This window comes from Sander lucioperca, chromosome 21, assembly GCF_008315115.2.
Source record: "Sander lucioperca isolate FBNREF2018 chromosome 21, SLUC_FBN_1.2, whole genome shotgun sequence".
In the NCBI taxonomy this organism is placed as follows: Eukaryota; Metazoa; Chordata; class Actinopteri; order Perciformes; family Percidae; genus Sander; species Sander lucioperca.
This window is the reverse complement of record NC_050193.1, coordinates 8877356-8898673: the sequence shown is the minus strand read 5'-3', so window position 1 is coordinate 8898673 and position 21318 is coordinate 8877356. Positions and strand designations below refer to the sequence as shown.

The 21318-nt window shown below is 41.3% G+C and overlaps 1 long non-coding RNA gene across 1 annotated transcript in view; it reads left to right on the top strand.

Annotated features, from left to right (window-relative positions):
* Positions 1 to 21032, top strand: part of LOC116059344 — a 63356-nt gene extending 42324 nt beyond the window's left edge. Inside the window, exons 3-4 of the long non-coding RNA XR_004107290.2 lie at positions 17544 to 17608; positions 20164 to 21032. This is a non-coding gene — a long non-coding RNA (uncharacterized LOC116059344). The remainder of the gene's footprint in view (positions 1 to 17543; positions 17609 to 20163) is intronic.
* Positions 21033 to 21318: the final 286 nt, after the last annotated feature.

Here is a 21318-nt window from a genome sequence, read left to right as displayed (position 1 = left end):
TGTTGGTGAATCGGCGTCAGTCTGCTTGCAAGAGGAGAATATTCTGTCAGGAACTTTGCTCGCAACGTGCAAAGGTAGGTAACGTTACCGACACCGATAGGCTTTAATGTAAGCAATAGTCGTTTTGTCTTATTTATCCCATGTCAATAAATTAAAAACTCGTGGGAGTTCATGTTTGTACAGTAGTCATAACACTTACCGGTAAGGAGAATTGCAGTAGCTAACCGTTTACATTAGCTTGTAGTTTACTGCATGTATGCAACATTAGCTCATTGTCCAGTAGCTTCTAGCTTTCAGACAAATGCAGTGCAAAATATGATCAGCAACTACAAGGTAAACGCTACCAGCTAATGAGCTACCACAGGCAGTATGATATGCATTAAACTGCAAGTGAGAAAGGGTAAATAGTACTGTAAACACACAAGCTACAAGGCTACAACCAACATATGAAAAGTCATAATACCTCCATTGATAAACACCCACTAATACAGTAAAGGTAGGTGTAAGTGTGTTAAATGGTCAACAGTTGTCAGTTAAGACCATGATGAAGAAACTACACCACTACACAGTTACATGAAGTACCTTCATGTTTCAGTATACTTAAATATACTTGTGATACAATTCTAATCTTACCAGGACAGGTTGGATAACTACTGGACTAACCTAATCTTTCTCCTTCTGTCTGCAGTCCGGAAGCAACACCATCATCGGGAGCTGAGTCTGATCGCCGCTTCATGTTGAATATACTTGTGTACAGTATATAGTAATGTTTGAATAAATGTTATAATAAAGATACACGTTTCATTAATGTCTTTTTAGAGCTTGTATACCTAACTAGTTATTAAAACAGGTAGCATCTGAATATAATTACTCAGTTAGAAGTTTCCTGTGTCCAGGTCATAATTTGATGGAAAAATAAACATTGAAAAACAGTTTATATTATATACACACCCAAAAACTTAAAAGACACAGACAAACTAGTTAATTTAATGCATTTATTTTTTGAATGGCAATCTCTAATATAGCAAATAATCTATTCAACATCTCTTTTTGGCCTCTTGGCTTTTGCTTTCCATCTCCTCCTCATCTCTCCCTTCTGGTGACGCTAGTGCAGCCACGACGCTGAAGTTGGCATCCGATTCGCAGCTTCTGATTTGGCAGTTAAGGGGAACTTAAAACTGTTTTTTTAACCTCTTACTGTATTGAATGAGTGTTAGTCATTAAGGTAAATTTATAATTATGTCTAAAACACACTTTTAGATTTGTGAAAGCTTTATTGTTTTTATGAGAACACAATAAGTTTTTTTTCACATATAAACCACATTAGACTAGGTCTAGATCCACCTAGACTTGTCAAATCTGGACTACATTATCCCAGAGAGGCTAAGGAGTCTTAAAAACACAGTTTGGGATTTGTGAAAGCTTTATTCTATTTGTGAAAATGCCATAAAGGGAGATTTTACTGTTTTTTGCATATGTAGACCACATTGGACCAAGTCCACATCCAAAACCACAATACCTAAACTTGTCAAAACTGGACAAGAATTAACTCACTCTCTCCATGTCATTTATTATATTATGAGCAGGTCTTCCCCTGTACTTGTGTAAACACGGTAACGCAAACTTGGTAATCTACAGTGGGCAATACAGCACCGTAAAGAAAAGACCTTTACGACAGCAGGTGTGGTGAAAATACTACCACTTTTGTCCAAAGTGGCCGCTAGAATTAACACAAACTGAAAGTTACATATAGCCACTTTAAGTCATAGAAAAAAATGTCTTCATGAATATAATGTGGAACTGCTGTGGACCTATCTCTGACAGCAACACATTTAGGATGTATTTGATCCTGTCAGAAGACACCATGGTGCACACTTTATCAGAGAGTGTGTCACAGCTGTCGAGGAAGTTTGACAGGTATTTCACAATCCTGTCCAGCTGGGTTTCATCATCAAAGAAGATCGGGACCCAGCGTTCCCCAGAAGTGGGGTTGCTCCTCACCTGAGACAATGGCCTATGAAGTATGAATTAAAAAAAATCTTAATAAATACTCAGTCCTGCCTCTTTTTCTGAGGAAAGGTGAGAAAACAACACTTATGTTGAAGGAGAAGGATTTAAAGAGTAAATTAAACCACTGGCAAATCTATGACGATATTTGGATTGATTTCCAAAAGGTAAAAATAACTTTTTCTACTTTTCTTTTGAAGTGAGAAGGAAGACCTGCTCAGGGATATAAGAAATGACATGGAGAGACGTGGACTTGTACGTTGAATGTCAATTAGCAAAGGCTATGCTGTGGCAATAAAATAAAACAGTTTTTTATTTAGCCTCTCTGGGATAATTTAGTCCTGATTTGACAAGTCTTAAGTATTGTGGTTTTGGATCTGGACCTGGTCCAATGTAGTCTATATGTGAAAAATACAGTAAAATCTCCCTTTATTGCATTTTCACAAATAGAATAAAGCTTTCACAAATCTCAAACTGTGTTTTTAAGACTCCTTAGACTCTCTGGGATAATTTAGTCCTGATTTGACAAGTTTAGAAAAACGGTGAAATCTCCCTTTATTGTGTTCTCATAAAGACAATAAAGCTTTCACAAATCTAAAAGTGTGTTTTAGACATAATTAATAATTTACCTTAATGACTAACACTCATTCAATACAGTAAGAGGTTCAAAAAACGGAGGATCAGTCACTTAGCAATGTAAATTATGTTTCCCTGCTGAATCGGACAATTTTAAGTTCCCCTTAAATTTCCCCTTAACTGCCGGATCGGAAGCTGCAAATCGGATGCCAACTTCAGCGTTGTAGTGCAGCCTCCATTTGTTCCTTAGTCCCTGTTAAAAGACAGCAAACACAAGAAAAAGATCTTTACCATTATAAATGCTATAACGGAATGTTATACTTGTTACATGGGAAACTACTCATACATTTTAGCTTTCATTTAACGTTGCTAGTGAAGTTAACAAGGTGCAGCTTTACCTCCAATCCTGCAGCTACAACTGATAAACACACCAATTTCTAAATCTCTGCTAACATTACGCATATACAGTAACGGCTTACAAAAAGAGATGAAAATTCCACCGGACATTAAACTTTACGAACACAAATGGCATAAAAGACAGCAACACAGCTAGCTAGCTAACAGCCTAATGTTAAATGATAGGTTCAGTTAGCTTAACGTTAGCTCGGGGTGTATCTACCTAATTATAATAGCAATTTGTACCAGCATTAATGCGTAACACTTGACATTGATGTAACACATTAACGGTGATAACAAATGTATGGCAAACACTAAATATACTTACATTTAAATGTTAATTGTGCCATCAGCGATGCCGCTCCAACTCCCATTTAGGTCCGCCATTGTTGTTGTTTTTTTCACGAGCCGGCAAAGCCGCGCGCATAGGATTGTGGGTGATTTGGGAGCGCGAAAGACAGACAGTGCGTCTGTCCAATCAGGAGGGTCCGTCCACTGCTAGATAGGCCCTACCTTTTCCGGTAGAAGTTAATGCCGTTGTGTTTTGTGATTTATTGAAGTGTTTTCTTATTTGCTGTCGTGTTTTCCTATTTGCTGTCGTGTTTTCATATTTGCCATTGTGTTTTCCTATTTGCTGTCGTGTTTTCATATTTGCTGTCGTGTTTTCATATTTGCGGTTGTGTTTTCATATTTGCCATTGTGTTTTCATATTTGCTGTCGTGTTTTCCTATTTGCTGTCGTGTTTTCTTATTTGCCGTTTTGTTTTCATATTTTCTGTCGTGTTTTCATTTTTTCTGTTGTGTTTTCCTATTTGCCGTTGTGTTTTATGATTTGTTGTTGCGTTTCTCTAATTGCTGTGGTGATTTGCACTTCAGGGCCACCGTACAAAACAGTATTGATGGCTGCAGCTTTAAAAAGCAGTGTAATTAAATAAGTTGTGTTAAAAGGCCATTTTGAGGAGAACAATGTCTTAAGTAAACCACAACAAATATCACCCAGTAAATGATGTCTAAATTCTTCATGTTAAGCTAAATAATTAACATTTGGCTGCCAGTTGTGCCAACAGTTAAAGTAGGAGTTGCGTCAGTTTTATAAGCCTAAACCACAGTAACACTAAAAGTCTCTGCATACGTCCGCTTTGCTACAGTTAGTGAAAACGTTCAGCCCATGTGGGTGAACCACAAGAGCTGCAAAGCAAAACACTACTGGACGTAATGCCGTTGTGTTTTGTGATTTATTGAAGTGTTTTCCTATTTGCTGTCGTGTTTTCATATTTGCTGTCGTGTTTTCCTATTTGCTGTCGTGTTTTCATATTTGCCGTCGTGTTTTCCTGTTTGCCGTCGTGTTTTCCTATTTGCTGTCGTGTTTTCCTATTTGCTGTCGTGTTTTTCTATTTGCAGTCGTGTTTTTCTATTTGCTGTCGTGTTTTCCTATTTGCTGTCATGTTTTCCTATTTGCTGTTGTGTTTTCATATTTGCTGTCGTGTTTTCATATTCGCTGTCGTGTTTTCATATTCGCTGTCGTGTTTTCATATTTGCCGTCGTGTTTTCATATTTGCCGTTTTGTTTTCCTATTTGCTGTCGTGTTTTCATATTTGCTGTCGTGTTTTCCTATTTGCTGTCGTGTTTTCATATTTGCCGTCGTGTTTTCCTGTTTGCCGTCGTGTTTTCCTATTTGCTGTCGTGTTTTCCTATTTGCTGTCGTGTTTTTCTATTTGCAGTCGTGTTTTTCTATTTGCTGTCGTGTTTTCCTATTTGCTGTCGTGTTTTCCTATTTGCTGTTGTGTTTTCATATTTGCTGTCGTGTTTTCATATTCGCTGTCGTGTTTTCATATTCACTGTCGTGTTTTCATATTTGCCGTCGTGTTTTCATATTTGCCGTTTTGTTTTCCTATTTGCTGTCGTGTTTTCATATTTGCCGTCGTGTTTTCCTATTTGCTGTCGTGTTTTTCTGTTTGCAGTCGTGTTTTTCTATTTGCCGTCGTGTTTTCCTATTTGCTGTCGTGTTTTCCTATTTGCCGTCGTGTTTTCCTATTTGCTGTCGTGTTTTCATATTTGCCGTCGCGTTTTTCTTATTGCTGTTGTGATTTGCACTTCAGGGCCACCGTAGTTTTGTGACTGTGCTGTAGCCTATGGTACTCAATGTACTTAGCCCCTCTCCCACATTCCATCAGCCCCCCGTCCCTCCCCGCTGGTGCCCCCTATCCCTTACTCCCCATTCAGCTGGTCCACCCTCTACCAACCAGTGTGTGCCTGTCAGCTTGTCACCCCAGGGTGATGCCCCTCTCTCAGCCCCTTGGGGCCCTTTTGACTCCGCAGCACTCCGTGTTTGCCCAATCATTTGGGAGCCGGATACGGGGATGAATTGTTAACTACAGCAGGTCAGCCTGTGCCCCACAACCACCGCACTCTCTGCCCCCCCCCACCGACCTGCTGTTGACTCATCTCCATGGCAATGGGGCAGGAATTTGTTTTCTCTCGTGTCCGCTGCCAGCCAGCTTCGTTGCCACCACCACCCCCCTCTTCTCTTCATCCTCGGCGCCTCTGAGAGTCCAATCATAAGGCAGCTGGGGGGAGTCACATGGTCAGGAAGTGTTCAGGGTGCATCCCACTGAGTGAAGTCTGCTGAAGTGAAGTCTGTGGTGCTGTCAGTGGAGCTTTGCTCTGCTGTGCTGGGAAAGAAGGCTTTAAGGGGAAAATGTGTGTGATTTGTTTGATAGGAAAGTGAATCGCCTGGGTAGCTCATCTGGTAGAGCATGCGCCCATTTACAGAGTCTCAGTCCTCGACGCAGTGGCCGCGGGTTAAGTTTAAGTTTCGACCTGCAGCCCTTTGCTGCATGTCATTCCCCCTCTCTCACCCCTTTTAATATCTAAGCTTTCCTGTCACAAATAAAGCTTTTACATTTAACATTTTTAAACACACAATCAGAAATGCACAAACACAAATGTTTTAAGAAAGGCTACGTACAGACGTGGTTTATAATTTGCAACTTATTATACATTACATTATGTGTAAGCCCCTTAAATCCTCCTCCTGCAGCCATTGTGATGGCCTTAGTTAAAATAATTCAATTTCTGTTTATTTCTGCAGTGCAATGATTAAGATAAACCCTAAACAGAGCGGGCCTAACATTTACATATTAGTTGTGTACCAGTCTATTTCCATTCTTCACATAGCACAGTATAACGGCACAAAGAGACCCACATCTCCTGCATTCCTCATTTTGTTGTGGAAAATGCTACTTGTGGCTCTCTGAGATTAAATCTGTCATATCTTTATGCTAACACAGTTTTGAGCAGTTTAATTCCCATCATTGTCTCAACATATCGACAAGCTCAAGTGTGTACATGTGTGAGTGTATTTGTGTATTTGCCTCCACACTAGTTATTAGCTTAGGGCAGGTGAGTGTTTGCCTACCCGTCTCCCTTTATGAGGTGAGTGTTTGCCCAAGGAATGCACCATGTCCGATTTGTCATTGACTCTTATTGTTCAGCTCATCCAACTGGTGCTTTGAGGTTGAGTTGTGCTGTGCCCTGGCAAGTGAGAAAAATGTGTATTTTTTTCCCTCTTTTGCTCAGTGTATTTGCACATGTTCTTGGATGAAAATGTGACTTGGTGGAAAAGTATTAAGTATGGTAAATGCATTCGGAATGAAAATGAGAGAAGTCCAGACCTGCATTGAGCAAACGTGGAAAGTGAATTATTAAACATCATGATCAAGTTGAATGTCACCAATTTCAGAGAATTTACAAAAGTTTTGATGAAAGCCAGAGTTTGAGGCTGGCTTCTGCTCCACATCTGTAACTACATGGAACGTTCTTGTTTTGGACCTGGGTCAGTTGGGATAGAAAATTACACAAGTCGTCACTCTTCAATAATGCATTATGCAAACTGAAGTGAGAAAAAGAAAAGAAATGGTATGACGTGATTGAGAGGAATTACTTCTAACTAGGCACATCCTGTAGATACATATGAATGCTGATGAGCAAAGTTGGCTCCCTTGCTTTGTGGTAATGAGGAAGCCTCAGCAAATTAACCCCTCCCACTGCACTTGAGTGGTTAAGAGAGTCATTACAAATGGCATGTGCAGCTTTTTACACTTGTTTAATTCCAGAAAGTTTCTTAAATGGCAAGATTTTTGTTTCAATCACTATTTGTTTAAGTATGTGGATTTCTGTGGATATCGGTTTAAAAAGGTGCATGTAAGTGCTTGTGTGAATAAGTATATTTGAATTTGCGTGCATGTGTGCCTGTGTGTGTTTGTGCGGCTGTCGTCCTATGCCACTATCTGGGTGGTCCTCACGGCTGGTTTGATAGTAATCCCCCTGTCCCATGAATCAGTGTCCGGGCTCGGGCCGGGAGCTGATGCTGTGTGACCACTGGAGCGAGGGGCTTGAGGCACAAAGCTGAGACCCAAGCTGCTGCCCTGGCCTGGCCTGGCCACACGTCAGCTCTCCACACCACCTTTAAAATAACTCGTCATGCATGGCTGACTTCTGGAAACGGCCTCAGCTCCAAGTACATACGAGCCACCAACAATATATGCCACAGTAGAAATGGAGGGCACACTCATAAACCGTAGCACCAGAATATAAAGTTTCATGACTTATATCCTGAACAGTTTGTGACTCCAAAGCCTTTCCCTTAATATCCATGTTTTCAAAACTTTTTCATCATGGATATTTTTTATTTTTGCAATTTTCAGATATTATTGAAATGTAGTTACTAATAATACAATTTCTTTGTTGTGACTGGTGGCTAACAACCCGAAGTGACTTCTGATAGCCTCCTAGAGAGCTGCTCTCAGTTAAATTGTTTCTGTCGGACTGAAAGTGCTAAGATTAAAGCCATATCTTAGTCTTTGTAGGGCCTATACCTCTCTCTGAGAATGAGGAGGGAGGATGAAGGCCTGCCCGTGCTGTCTGGCTTGCATACAGCTCTCCTCTGAGCTTTTATCTAGGGAGAATGGTTGCAGCTCTGTCCAGACCCGACTCCCAGGGAGTGCACAGTCCTAAGACCTGTGGCATTAATAAAGATAATGCTGTTTGGAATAATAACAGTCAATTCCACCCAATAGAGGAGAGAGACAACAGAGTGTAGCAGAATACAAAAGAAGCCAAGATGAAAGGCTGAAAGGTAGGCCTGTGCACCTTTCTGGCTCTCTTGTGGGAACTGATGGAAACGCTATCAACATGCTCGCACACAAACAGTACTGAGAGGGACTGTATGCCGATTTTGACCCTCGGGTGCCATGACGCAGAAATGCAATTTGTTCTTTTGTCTGCCAAGATCACAGAGGGAGAGCAGTGACTTGTCTTTCTTTTTATTCATACTTATTTTTTTCTCTTGCTCCCCTCCTTTTCATTCTCTCTGTTCCCCATTGCCTTCCGTGAGTGCAATTTAGTTTGATGAGCAGGTGGTCTTTTTTGAATCTCACAGTGCTTTTGGCTCCCACCTCTGGCGTGTGGGGCTTTCACTTGGAGTCAGTCATGTAGGCCAGGATTAGACGGGTGGAGCAGAAGGGGGAGGAGGTCCAGGGAGATTCTTGGTATTGGCGACCTCAGCGCCCTGCAGTCAGAACCATGCAGAGTGCAGATTGAAAGAGTTATTTTGTTGCTAAAGCTCTCAGCCGCACCCCAGATGGCTTTTGTGCAGGCCAGGGACATGTTTGGGGACAGGGTTAAAGCAACAGAGTCCTTCATGCTTGGTGAATCTCTGGGCTCAGCAGGTAAAGCATTGTGGGCCAGACTGACTGAGAAGGCAAAACGTTGCGGTCTCGGCACTTTTCCACCTTGAATCTGAACAGTGGACCGAAACAAAATAGGTGGATTAGAGCAAAGGGAAGACATACTTCGACTTCTCAGCACACCCACATAAACACACACACACACACACACACACACACACACACACACACACACACACGTATACACACAGTGAGAATAAAGCCTTCAAACATCCACCCAAGTTAAGACTTACTGGAGCATCTCATCTGATGTCACATAAGACAAAAGAGCTAGTAGAAGTGAGGGAGGGAAATGTGCTGTGTCTGCATTTCCAATGGAAGCCCTTTCTCCTCTTGGGCACTATTTCCTGGTAGCAGAAAACTGCACAGACCAAATTACAACCTGCTTTCACTGCTTTACCTTTAATCTCAGTTTCATCACACACTGCTAATTAACCAACCCTGTTACTACTTAAAGGAATTTATGGCCCATTACTTTATCTCTCCATCTTTCCTCTGCAATAATATCCATGGTGACGCCTAGACAATCAATCAATATTTTGTCAATAATGCTAAACAGGTGTACTGCTCTGCTTTCTTTCTCGTGTTGACTCCTTCTGCCCTTGAGCATGAGGACTTTGTAGCACGAGTCCAGGCACTCACGTATCAAATGTTATCGGTTGAAAAAAAGTCTGGTGTTAGTCATCTGTTTCCCTGCTTTGTAACATAAGTTGATAATATTAGCAAGTTTTGTCAAATTGAAACATATTGAGGCAAACAGATAAATCTAGGGCTACAACTTTGATTTTATTATGCATCTGTCCTAAAACAAGACAGTTGTTTAACCAGCACATTTCCTCTGCATAACCCAACATGTGATCTGTAACATAATGTCATCAAACTTGCTTGATTTATGCTAACTGTAAGCTGGCTAACTCAACCTCAGTGTTGACTGGAAATTTCACTAGGAGTAGCTGTATATGTGTCAGTCACTGGAGATTGGAACCGGCAAAATTAAATAGTCACCCCACAGAATATGGCTAACAAGAAGGCAATGTCATAGTGAATAATGTAGTGGTAACAAAATGTCCATTTTGGTCTGAATATCAAGCTGAGGACTCAGAGGTCTGAGCTGTAAATCAAGGTGTGAGGAGTGGTTGGTTGGACTCCTCTGTTCATCATTCTGGGTTTGTCCACCGAGTGTTTGTCATGGAGGTTTCATAAGTGGCTGCTTCTACTCGCACTGATGAACAGCATGGATTGGATCCAGACCCTGCTGGGTTCTAGCTGGAGCCCTGGGGCTTGTAACCACACAGACCGGGAATGTTAGTCATTTGTTTATCATTGGTGATATTTGCAGCTCCTAATCCCTGGCCGGATTAGCCTTGATGTGTTCCTCATCCCACCTTTTTCCACTCTTTCCATCACTGGCATTTACATGAGGAGTTTTGCGCATTTTTTCAATGTGTGCATGGACAACATGTACGCACACATGTGCATGCAATGGCGTGCTTCTAGGCCTGTGCATAGATGCATGAATGTGTGTTTGAGTGTGTGTGCCATTTCACATGTGTCGCTGAAAGATGTTTGTAATCAAGGGAGTTTGACAGATATCCCCCCTTACTCCATCCCATGTAAAGTTGTGATCAGTGTCAATAGGAAAACTCTGTTACTGTGGCTGATATTTTATCCCATGCCAGGGCATCTTGCTCTGTGGCCGTACTTGTGGCTGAAGGCGTGTTCAGATCTACCAAATCAGGGCTCCAGAAAGTGTTTTGACATTTATTTTTCTCAAACTGAAACACACAAAGAGCCCTATAGGAACCAATTAATCAAAAATGCTGAATGTCAGCGGGGCATCATTGGAAATCGGAAATTACTGATGTCATAAAGGAGGAGAAAGTGGTCAGAGTGATGCTTACGTGTTACGTGTGTTGTGAAACTATTGGCTGAGAGTCACCTGGATCAGAGAGGGAACAGGGTTTACTGAGCAGACCTAACTTGTTCAGTGTGACCTTTTAAAGAGCTGATCCCTAACACTACATAAATCTGTTTCGAGTTTCAAAACACAAGCAAGTACATTTACATGCCGTACTCTTTCTCCCACAATGTTTTTGTGGGTGAGAAAGTCCTGCAAATTTGCACAAAACTTTAGGCCCTGCACAAAACCCCTGCTCCTCAATTCCTCCCACAAACATACATGGAAGACTATACACCAATGCAAGACTGACACATTCATGACATAGAGATCGAATTATCCATCTTTATGTGTGTGGGCTTTGAGGTTAAGAATTTTTTGAATACTTGACTTAAACTTGTCTGGGTGTGAATCCCATCCCACAGATGAAGCAAAGTGTACAAGATATGATTTAGGGCAAAGTTGACTTAAGTTTCAAGTCATGTATGGCACATCCAGGGCAAGTCACAATAAGCAATTAGTCAAGGTGCAGCATTTGAACAGTTTTATTTCCAACCCATGGTGATAGTTTTACAATGCTGAGAACAAGTCATTTCTAGAGGGCCAATAGTTTTTATCAGGTCAAAACTTGAGATTGAATGTTTTGGCTTTTAAGTCTCAAAGCAAGTCTTTAGGCAGTCAGGGTTTAGAGCAGTCAAGTCCTTTAATGACTTGGATCCGATTTTTGAATTGAATCAAGCTCAGTAAACCCTCAAACAGGGTGTGACCCTCCCTCTACATCCTTTGTTACCCTGCACAGAAGGTGTTTTTGCTCACTGCAGATGGAAGCTGTCCAGCTGAAGCGGTCACAGCTGAGCTTCATGGGGTGTTGGTTAATTGGCAGTTTTTGGTAAGTGCAGTTATGCTCCACTATGCATATCTTCCTCAATGTCCCTTGCACTATTGGCCTTTTTAAAGTGTCCTTTAATTGGCTGCACAGTCACAGTCTCCTGCTTTAACTGTCCCCTGTGGTACCTAAATGTGGCCTATTTGACCCTGAGGCCCTGGGGTGAAAACCTCACATTTGGCAGCCAAAACCAATTAACCAGATTTTTTTTTTTCTGCTTTTGTTTTCAGTCTAAATCTCTTTTTGTTTCTGTTTATAATATGAGTTTTGAAGGTGATCTCTTTTTCATAGGGACAGTATTGGGCCTCTGAAAAGCAAAATCCGCTTGGTTTCAACACCTCTTCATAATCCTTACCTAGCCTGTGTTTGCGTGAGTGTCTGCCAGCCTCAGTAAGGCAGTTCTGTCAACATGGTAACATGCCTGCCTCCTCAGCCCCAAAGAAAGGCCTCATATTTGGGCTCTAGACGACCCTGACTAGTCCGTCTGATAGATCTGGCCATAGCTTCTCCCTACACACCAACCACTTCCAACTGGGCTGCATCAGCAGTACTGAAAGACCTGAGAGTACTGTGATCCCACCATGGGGTGTATGGCTGTGGCTCTGGCTGCACTACACTTTAATCCCCTTCCCTTTTAACCACAATGGGAAACATGTGCTTACTCTGTGTAGGGTACAGGCCCACCATGGGAGAGGCTGTTTACTTTCATTCTAAAACTAACATTTCACAGCTCCTGTGACCCCTCCTGGTTAGTACCTCTACAGGTTTAAAAAGGTGATAGAAGATCATTTGGTGACGTTTTTGTTTGTTTCATCACCACTGTTGCTGCTGAAGAACTGTCTCCTCACTTCTCACCTTGTAAAATTTGACACACACATTTTTGAGCTGTCTAATTTGTCTTATTAAAGAGCTGCTTGGTGTAACTTTATTATTCTCTTAATTTTCCTTTCCAAAAGTGACTTTTAGGTCAGTGAATGATACCGATGATTGCACCTCTGCTTCTTGGTGAGAGAATTAAGCAAAACTGGGAACTGTGCTTGTCAAAACGATACCCTAAATCAACACAATACACCATGTAGGATTTTTCCAGATGTGGGGAGTGCATCTCTTTGCTTTAAATTTTCAACACTCAGAACAGAAGTCTACGGTTGTGGTCCTTGTCCCTACAGTTCTGTTTTGTTTCTAGTGGTAAAACAGTTGTTTCTGTGCAGAGAGGGAGCTACAAACAGCAACCATACCACATGTGCCAACCAAGAGGACAGGAAATGCACTCCAGATGAAGATACATTGTGGTTTATTTTACCGGTGTGTGTGTGTGTGTGTGTGTGTGTGTGTTTTTGTTAGGAATGTGTGCTGTAGGACTGACCATATGTCTCTCGAGTTACATCACAGCATTTCCATATCCGGTTACTTACTGCAGCAGTTTTCTTTTGTTTGTTTTTTATGATTGATGCTTATTTAGCATGTCAAACATAATGACATTTATCAATATTACTAGAGCCCACATTTTGTCTGACTAACCATATGATATTTAATTTACAAACTAATTTTATTAAGGTTTGAAATCAACCTGCAAAGACTTGAAACCTGCTTGTCTTGTTATTGCTGTTGTCACATGACACTGCAGCTGTACATAGAAACAGGATTTTACCTTGCAGCTGCCAGTGTTGCATTCAATCGCTATACTGTCACAAAATCTGACCCAGAACATACAAACATGGACGTACAAATAAGAATAATACACATCTGGTCAGTACAATATTTACTTGTACACAGTGGCTCTAGAAGTTACCGTATCAGTTTCCTGAGGCTCTGGTAACCAATTCCAAACTCCTGGCTGGTGGCACTGTGTGACTGAATCAGATTCTGGCCTCCACAGGTGTGGCAGGTGATCTGAGGGATGAGTGAGATCTTCCTGAGGTAACAGTAGCCCCAGCCAGTTTCCCCTGTTGCCCTGCCCCATCTGCCCTTTCCTGTCGTCTTATCTGAGCATCCAGTGCAATCGAACCCAGGGAGCGGCCCCTCTGCTCCTCCATTCCCCTCGCTGCCGGTCTCCATCGCTGGTCTTCTCAGATGTCACTGTGAAGAGAGAATCAACCAGCTTGAGTTGAACTTGAGTTGGACTGACTGACAGAGTCCTGACACCTCATTGTAGGCACAACTGTTTCAGCTTCCTGCCACCCACAACTTCCCACCCTCTGACCTCCATGGCACCAAGGGCAAAAGGAGCACAGACAATGAGCTACACAGCTGATCTATTTAGGATTTTGTTTATTATGATGAACATCGAAACAGCAGTGATTGATTTTCCAGGCTTAATAGAGAAGCAATTCTAGTTTCCTTTAAAAAGTTGCAAAGACAAATTAGTTTTGGTTGTCATTTGGGCCAGAGGGACATGCTGATATAGTTGAAGGGCTTTCTGATTAGCAGAGTGGAGACTTAATGTAGATCCTGTAGGGACAGAGACTTGTACTTCCTCCAACTGTCTGGGTTTAATTAAGCCGACCAGTCCTGCAGCAGCCAGCAAACCAGCTTCTTTTACATTGTGACTTAGATTGAAAGACTCGAAGCAAAAAACTTGATAGTTGCATAACCGATCACTAAAACTGAAATGTGCAGAGACGTCAAAAGTGTTCAGCACTGTAGAAGCAAACAGTATGAAAATATTTGCATGCTCACCATGTTGTATCATTCTTACTGGGTTTATGCACCCATTCGTGTACTTATTCTTCTGCAATCACTGAATGGAATAATTGCAAATATATATATATATATATATATATATATATATATATATGTATGTGTATATATATATATATATATATATATATATATATATATATGTATATATATATATATATATATATATATATATATATATATACATATATATATATGTATATGTGTGTGTGTGTGTGTGTGTAAGTGAAATTTGACACTAATCAGAAGAAACTAGTGTGAATTGCCTGCTTTAACACATCAGTGCTTGGTAAGCTGAATAGAACTTGAATCATTTGCTAATCATCTATCATTTGCATTCCTGCCAAACACACTATAAACATGTTTCCACATGTGCTCATTCCACAGCAGAGCTGCCAAACAGCAGTCGAGCACTGCTGAAAGGAGGCTTATCACAGCTCTCTATGATTTTCCTTGACAAAGAAATTGTTTTGTTCTTATTTGAGGGAATCTGTGGCCATAGCTACACTCTTTTTTCAGTCTACATTCCATACAAGCTGTACATTGACTCTATCCTCTAAATGTATATGTGCATTTTGAGCCAGTATTTCCGGGCCTGGCTGATACTCGCAGTTTGCGCACATTCACAAAGACGAGAAGGTTTGTGGGACAAAATCTGATTAAGCTGTGTGTGTGTGTGTGTGTGTGTGTGTGTGTGGACCTGAGCTTTAAAGTGTTTGTGTGTGTGTGTGTGTGTGTGTGTGTGTGTGTGTGTGTGTGTGTGTGTGTACTTGCACACCTCAACTTGGAGATGTAATCTGATTTGCAAAAGTGAACGGGTCGTTTCACATGACTGGTTTAAAGGACCACTGGCGCAAGGTTGTGCCAGTGTCCCTAACTGGTGCGTGTGGGTGGATGCAAGCATGTGTGTTTGCAGGAGTGTGTGTGTATACACCTACGAGTATATATTTGCTTTCACAAAGTACACTGCAGAAATATGAGCGTTTGTTAATGCAGACTCCTAAACAGTAGAAATAGTAAGGTGTTGGAAGTTTGCTATGCGGTTGAACAAACCAGAATGCTGCATTTATTTAGTTGTTCTTGGTTTTAGAGATTTATTTGGGAAAAGGTTACATGAAAGTAAGACCACTGCTAATTAACAGTCGATTACACAACTGGAAAAAAGCGCTGCTCTGCTTTAGACTCTGATGCAGGTTTTGTTTGCAACTTTCTGTTTACACATCCCTTATAATCAGAGCTTTATTTTGAACTAATGGACCATCAGAAATTATATCAAATAATTGAAATCATCCTATAGCCTCAGCCCTCTTTAGAGCACTGCTCGGATCAAATCCCCTGAAAGCTTTGCCTCGGAATCCTCTCTGTTTTTTTTAACATTGTTTGTTGATGTTTTTTCGGGGTGGAGATTCTCTGCTGGATGTGGTCCATCATGTGATTTTCATTGGAGAGTGGCCGGAGGAGACGACCACATTAAAAGCAAGTGAGCGTGTGTTTGTGTGTCATCTGGCCTCGTTAATAAATGCAGGTTGTTTTCCATCTGGGGGTCATCAGTTGTGGTCATCACATACACAAGTGGAAGAGAGGAGGCCCTAGGAGGTGACGTTTGCAGCCATGTGTCTGCTTGTTGATGTGTCCATGTGCATGCTTGTTATACACATAAGCATGCACGGAACTTGCAAGTTGTGTGTATGATCTGCCAGTGTTCATGCCATGTCTGAAAGGGTTATAATGTGTGTGCTTGGTTGTGTGTGTGTTTCTCTCCAGTATGTGGAGAGCTCATAAGCAGCGCAATGCAGCAGGCAGGAAGCTCTGATCCCATCAGGCGTGTCAGCAGGGGCAGTATTTCATAAGGTAGTAATCTCACCACACAAAGAGGTGTCCAATAGAGCGAGCCCCTACCCCCAAGCTAATCAAGACCTGACCAACCCTTCTCCTGGCTTGCCAACCCTCTGAACATTACCTCATCTGCAGGTTTAGCCTAGTCACATGCTGCTCCAGCCTGCTGGTCTACATGATAACTCACTTAGCTCAGTATGATAGCTAGAAAAAAATCTGAAATATAAGAAGGGATATAAAAGAAATGGGACCAGCACACAACTACCTATGGTGCCTGGTGCCAGGGAAAGGTATTTTAGAAGGGAGAGGAAAGAAAGAATCATTTTACCATGTCCTCCAGAAACTCTGGGAAGCAATTTGCCGGTATTCAGTTTCTCTCCCCGCCGTCCTGTTATTGCTGTTTTCCCCTCAACTCTTGGAGCCTTCAACCTGAAAGGAGGTTCTTAAGTTCAGGCTTTGTGTCACTCGGAAACAGTGCATTTGTTGCCAAGGTAACCGGTCTGGGACGGTGAAACTCAGAAGCAGAGAGCACCTTTGTCCTGTGAATGGATGAAGAGGGACCAGAGCTCTCATCGGTCCAGAGAGCACAACTTTGGTCGTAAACACGCCTGTATGAAGAAACCTGTGATCAAAAGACGTTTCTTGATCCAATATCTACCTGAACCTGTTAACCTTATATAATAAAACCAGAATACCACGTAATTTAAAATGGTACAATGGAAAAGCCACTTTGACTGCCTCCCTTCTCCTGAACTGCCAGCTACTGCAGAGCTCCACTGAAACCGTATATTTACATAAAACAGAGCGGGGGTGATCTATGTCGCTACTCCAGGTTTGGCTTTTTAAATGTTCTGGAAGATACTGGAGAAGGTCTTGAGTCATATGGTCATTATAAAACCAGGTTTGGTTGACCAAGAGTTTAAAAAATAATTATAATTTTTGATCTAAAAAAAATTAATTTTGCCTTAGAACCTAAAGTATGTCTACATGCCAACAGCTGGTCCTATACCAGTAGCCTTCTTGAATTATGTCCCAATGAACTGAAGCACTGTGTACATGTGGCCCATCATCACTGGTTGCATATGCATTACATATGAATGATTTTCCTGCTGTTTTATTTGACTAATGTTTAGAGGCATGGAGAGGTAAAATTATCCAGTGCAATTAGAAGAATGTCAGGAAAAATCTATGCAATTTTGTCTAGCATTTTTTTTCTTCATTTTCCTATCCTGTTAATCATGTCATGATTCCTCAAATTTATTTTGCGACTCCAAGGTTGGAAATCACCGCACTGTAACCTCATCAAACCTGTGAAAACAGAGGATTGCTCCCTCATTGTACTGTAGAAAAATCTATATTTGTCAGCGCAATCATGCAAGTCTGGGCAGAGCTGGACAAAATTAAATCTGATTTCTCAGTTTTTGTCGACTTGTATGTTTACTCTTGAATGAGCTCCTCTTTGAATCATTTTATTTCCCCCCATCCTTTATCTTTTTCAGATGATCTCAGGTGAGCACCCAGAAGAGGCTGAGTAATGGAAACATGATCTCATGAGATTCAACAGGTAGAGATGACTCTGTCTTTTTTGTTGATGTTTGTTTGATCTTCATTCAGTGGAATATGTGATCACACACAGTGCAGCCGTATTATGAACTGACAGTTGCTATAAACAACCAGAGTATGGTACATCCACTAATCAAACAGAGGTAGCAGTAGTTCACATACATGTGAGACACAATCAGGGTGGTGGCACTGGCTTTATGCCAATGTTCTTGCTTTTTTTTATTGTGTAACTGAAGTCATGACAGCACAGTAAAGAATGCAGTGGCACAGAGATATCACTTCAAACACGGCGTCTCTCAGGAGCCTCAGATCCTTTCAGTGGAATTGAATGAAGATATGCTTTGATGGCCCACCACAGAGTCGGTGGCCTTCAAAGAAACCTGTTGATGGGCTTGTGCGGGGCAGCCAGCAGGCTGAATGAGTGGTACTGTATACATGCGCCTCTCAGGGTAGCTGTGGGTGTTCTCAGTGGAGGTCAAACATGCTTGACCCCAACATGAGTAGTCTTTTTCTATAGATTTTAGGCTCACATTATCTTTTGTTTCTCTCCTTCTACCAGGTTCTCTGGGTAAATGAAGGGGAACTGTGTGTGTGGATGGCAGTGTGCCAGCAGACAGGTACTGTAGATGTGCTGATGAAGGAGTGTGATAGGGGCCAGCCTCAGTCGCAGGCCCGAGGCATAGACAGGCGTACACGGGCAGGCTGAGACTCAGAGGCAGGTTGGGACCTGGTTCTGTATGCTGATGCTGCTCTACTGGCTCTGCTCCAAGGTGAGGCATAGGCGAGAAACGTGGGAAGGGAAAAACCAGAATAGAGGGCAAAAGGAGTGATAGAGAAAATCAGGTGAAAGGATGATTGTTGAGTGGTGAAGCTGCAAAAGCACACAACCAAAAATGAGGGTATAGCAGAGAGTGTTAACAATAGTTAAGCAATAGTAAGCAATCTGGAGACGAGATGATGATGTGTGAGGCCCAGGGGAAGGAGAGAGAGGTAAAGATGAAGAAAGAGTACGCGAGTGAGGCCACATCCTGTAGGCTGGTGGAACGTGACTTCTCGCAGGTAAACCAGCTCAGAGGTGCAGACAGGCAGAAAGAAGATTAGAAACACTGATGGATGACTACTTATCCTCTGACACGTTGTTCCTTCCCCGGGCAAAGAACAGGCAGGGCCGGTCCCGCCACTTTGGCTGAGTGGATGTTGCGTGGGGGCAGACAACGTAATGTCATTTTGTGAGAGGTTGTATGCACAAGCACAGGTAAAGCAGAGCACAGATTGTCAAAAAGCCACCTACCTGCATTACCTCACCTCGGAGGGCTCTGAAGTTGTTAGGGAAAAAAGCAGATGTTGTACACCGCCCTCATAAGACAGTAACATATTCATCCAACTGTTGTTCCGGATATAAAACAATTTTCTCATCTCCTTCCTCAACTAGTCACACACTTATATTCAGTGTTGGGCAAGTTACTTTTAAAAAGTAATTAGTTACAGTTACTAGTTACTTCTTCCAAAAAGTAACTAAATTAGTCATTCAGTTGCAAATTATGAAAGTAACTAGTTACTTCAGAAAGTAACTATTGCGTTACTTTCAAGTACATTTTTAAATGCTCAAATGTGACCCCACCTCCACCTACCCCTCTTTAATGGAACTTAAAATACATGTGCATGTTCAATTATTATTATTATTATTATTATTATTAAGATGGGAAGAGTAATCATTTAGATTACTCGTTACTGAAAAAAAGTAACGCCGTTAGTAACGCCGTTATTTATAACGCCATTATTCCCATCAGTGCAGAGATCTAGTTGGTCTGATGAAAAAAACAGCTTCAAATATACTAACGTGCCGCATTTTTTGGCAGTAACAGCGTTATTAAGATGGGAAGAGTAATCATTTAGATTACTCGTTACTGAAAAAAAGTAACGCCGTTAGTAACGCTGTTATTTATAACGCTGTTATTCCCATCACTGCTTATATTCTCGATTAAAGTGATATTTTTATTTCTTTAATCATTGAAATCAGACATTTCTTTCAAATCAGGACTTTTTTTGGGCCTGAAGCATTACTAGGTTTGGCATCTTAAGTCTGGTATTAGACTGAAAAGTAGCTAGTTCCAGCTGCACCGTGAGGAGGCTCAGTGGTTCATATCCACACTGCTGGAAGCAAAACACTCGGCCTAGATTTTGCCACCACTCATAATGTGATAATTTCAGCTGTGTACATGAGGCTCTGGTTGGTTCATCTGCAACATCTTTATGCCAGTTTGAATCCTCAAGCCCTTTTTGTGTGGAAAGTTTGTGAAAGCAGCCAAATCTGCTTAAGGCATCAGCGGAGAAGAACTTTGTGTTGATTAATTCAACACATGGGTGTTTTATGAATCTCTGGTTGTTTTAAGTAATTTCACTAAACGCTTACTTGTAACCTTTAAAAGGAAATGTTGCGATAAAAGATTAAAACCTCTAATTTTCTTTAGTATGGGTATGAGAAATGTGTCAATGTTCAAGCTTCAAGTGGTTCTTGGCCTCAGTCAATAATTAGTTTCTGTATTATGTTTCTAGGATCATACTAAATCCTGGTTTGGACTGTGGACCAGCATCCCCTGCAGCAGATGTTTGCTCCTGGCATGGCTGCGAACAGCTTGAGCTCCATCACTGACAATCTCACTCTCAGGATCCAGCGCCAGCAGCTTGGACTTGGAGAAGCTGTGACATAAACTCAGCGGGACAGTGGAGTGTATTCTGCTGCTCAGACATTATGGAACACATCAGTCAACCCCGTCTGGAGAGGCGCTCGGTAGGAAAGTCAACTCCACGAATGCACGTTCACCGTAGTTACCACAATGGATCTACACATTGTTTGACTTTTTCTAAATTGAACCTGGATTAATATTTTCCTGTACATACATCTGCTTTTGATATTCACTGTTTATTCACACTGTTGCTCATACACTGCAGTTGTGACATATACTGTGTTATTCTGGATACAGTATCAACAAGCGCTGGAACAGTAAATGGAAAATAATCAAATGTTATTTTTCATTTTTAGTTCTATTTTTACAGACTGAAGGCGGCACTTACACCAGTACAGTCACATACAAAAGTGTACTGTATCTTGTGAAGAGCACAAAAGTTTCCTATTGTGTAAAATGAACACATACATGATCAAGATTCCATTAAAGGGTTACTCAGTCATTGGAACTTTATCATTTGACATCTCCAAATTACAATCACAAAGAAGCAATTGTAATCAAGGTACTTTTGAATGCAACTCTTTATTGACACTACATTTTATTGGGACACATTGGCAGCCTTTGTATGTATTGGTTAACAATCCTGTCAAGGTGTTTATTCTGATGATGATTTATAGCTCCATAACAGTTGTTGTGCCGGTAAAACCCTACTAACAGAAATAAAGAAAGTGTATCCAAGCTGCTGTCTTTGTTTGTTTTGTCATTACAGCTGCAGATCTATGAGATTAAAAAGATGCTTTCTCGATGTTCGTTATACTGTTATTATTAGTCATGCTGGCTTCATTACTAGTTGGGCCAGTATGTGCCAATCTGCTACTAGGAGGACTATCAGGAGTTGTATAAATCTTTTCCTTATTCTCTCATGCTCAGGCAATGAGAAGTAGAGTGAAAGTGATGTAGTGAAAATGGAAAAATTTGACATTTAAATATTGACCAAGTGATTGTTATTGGAAATCACAGGGTT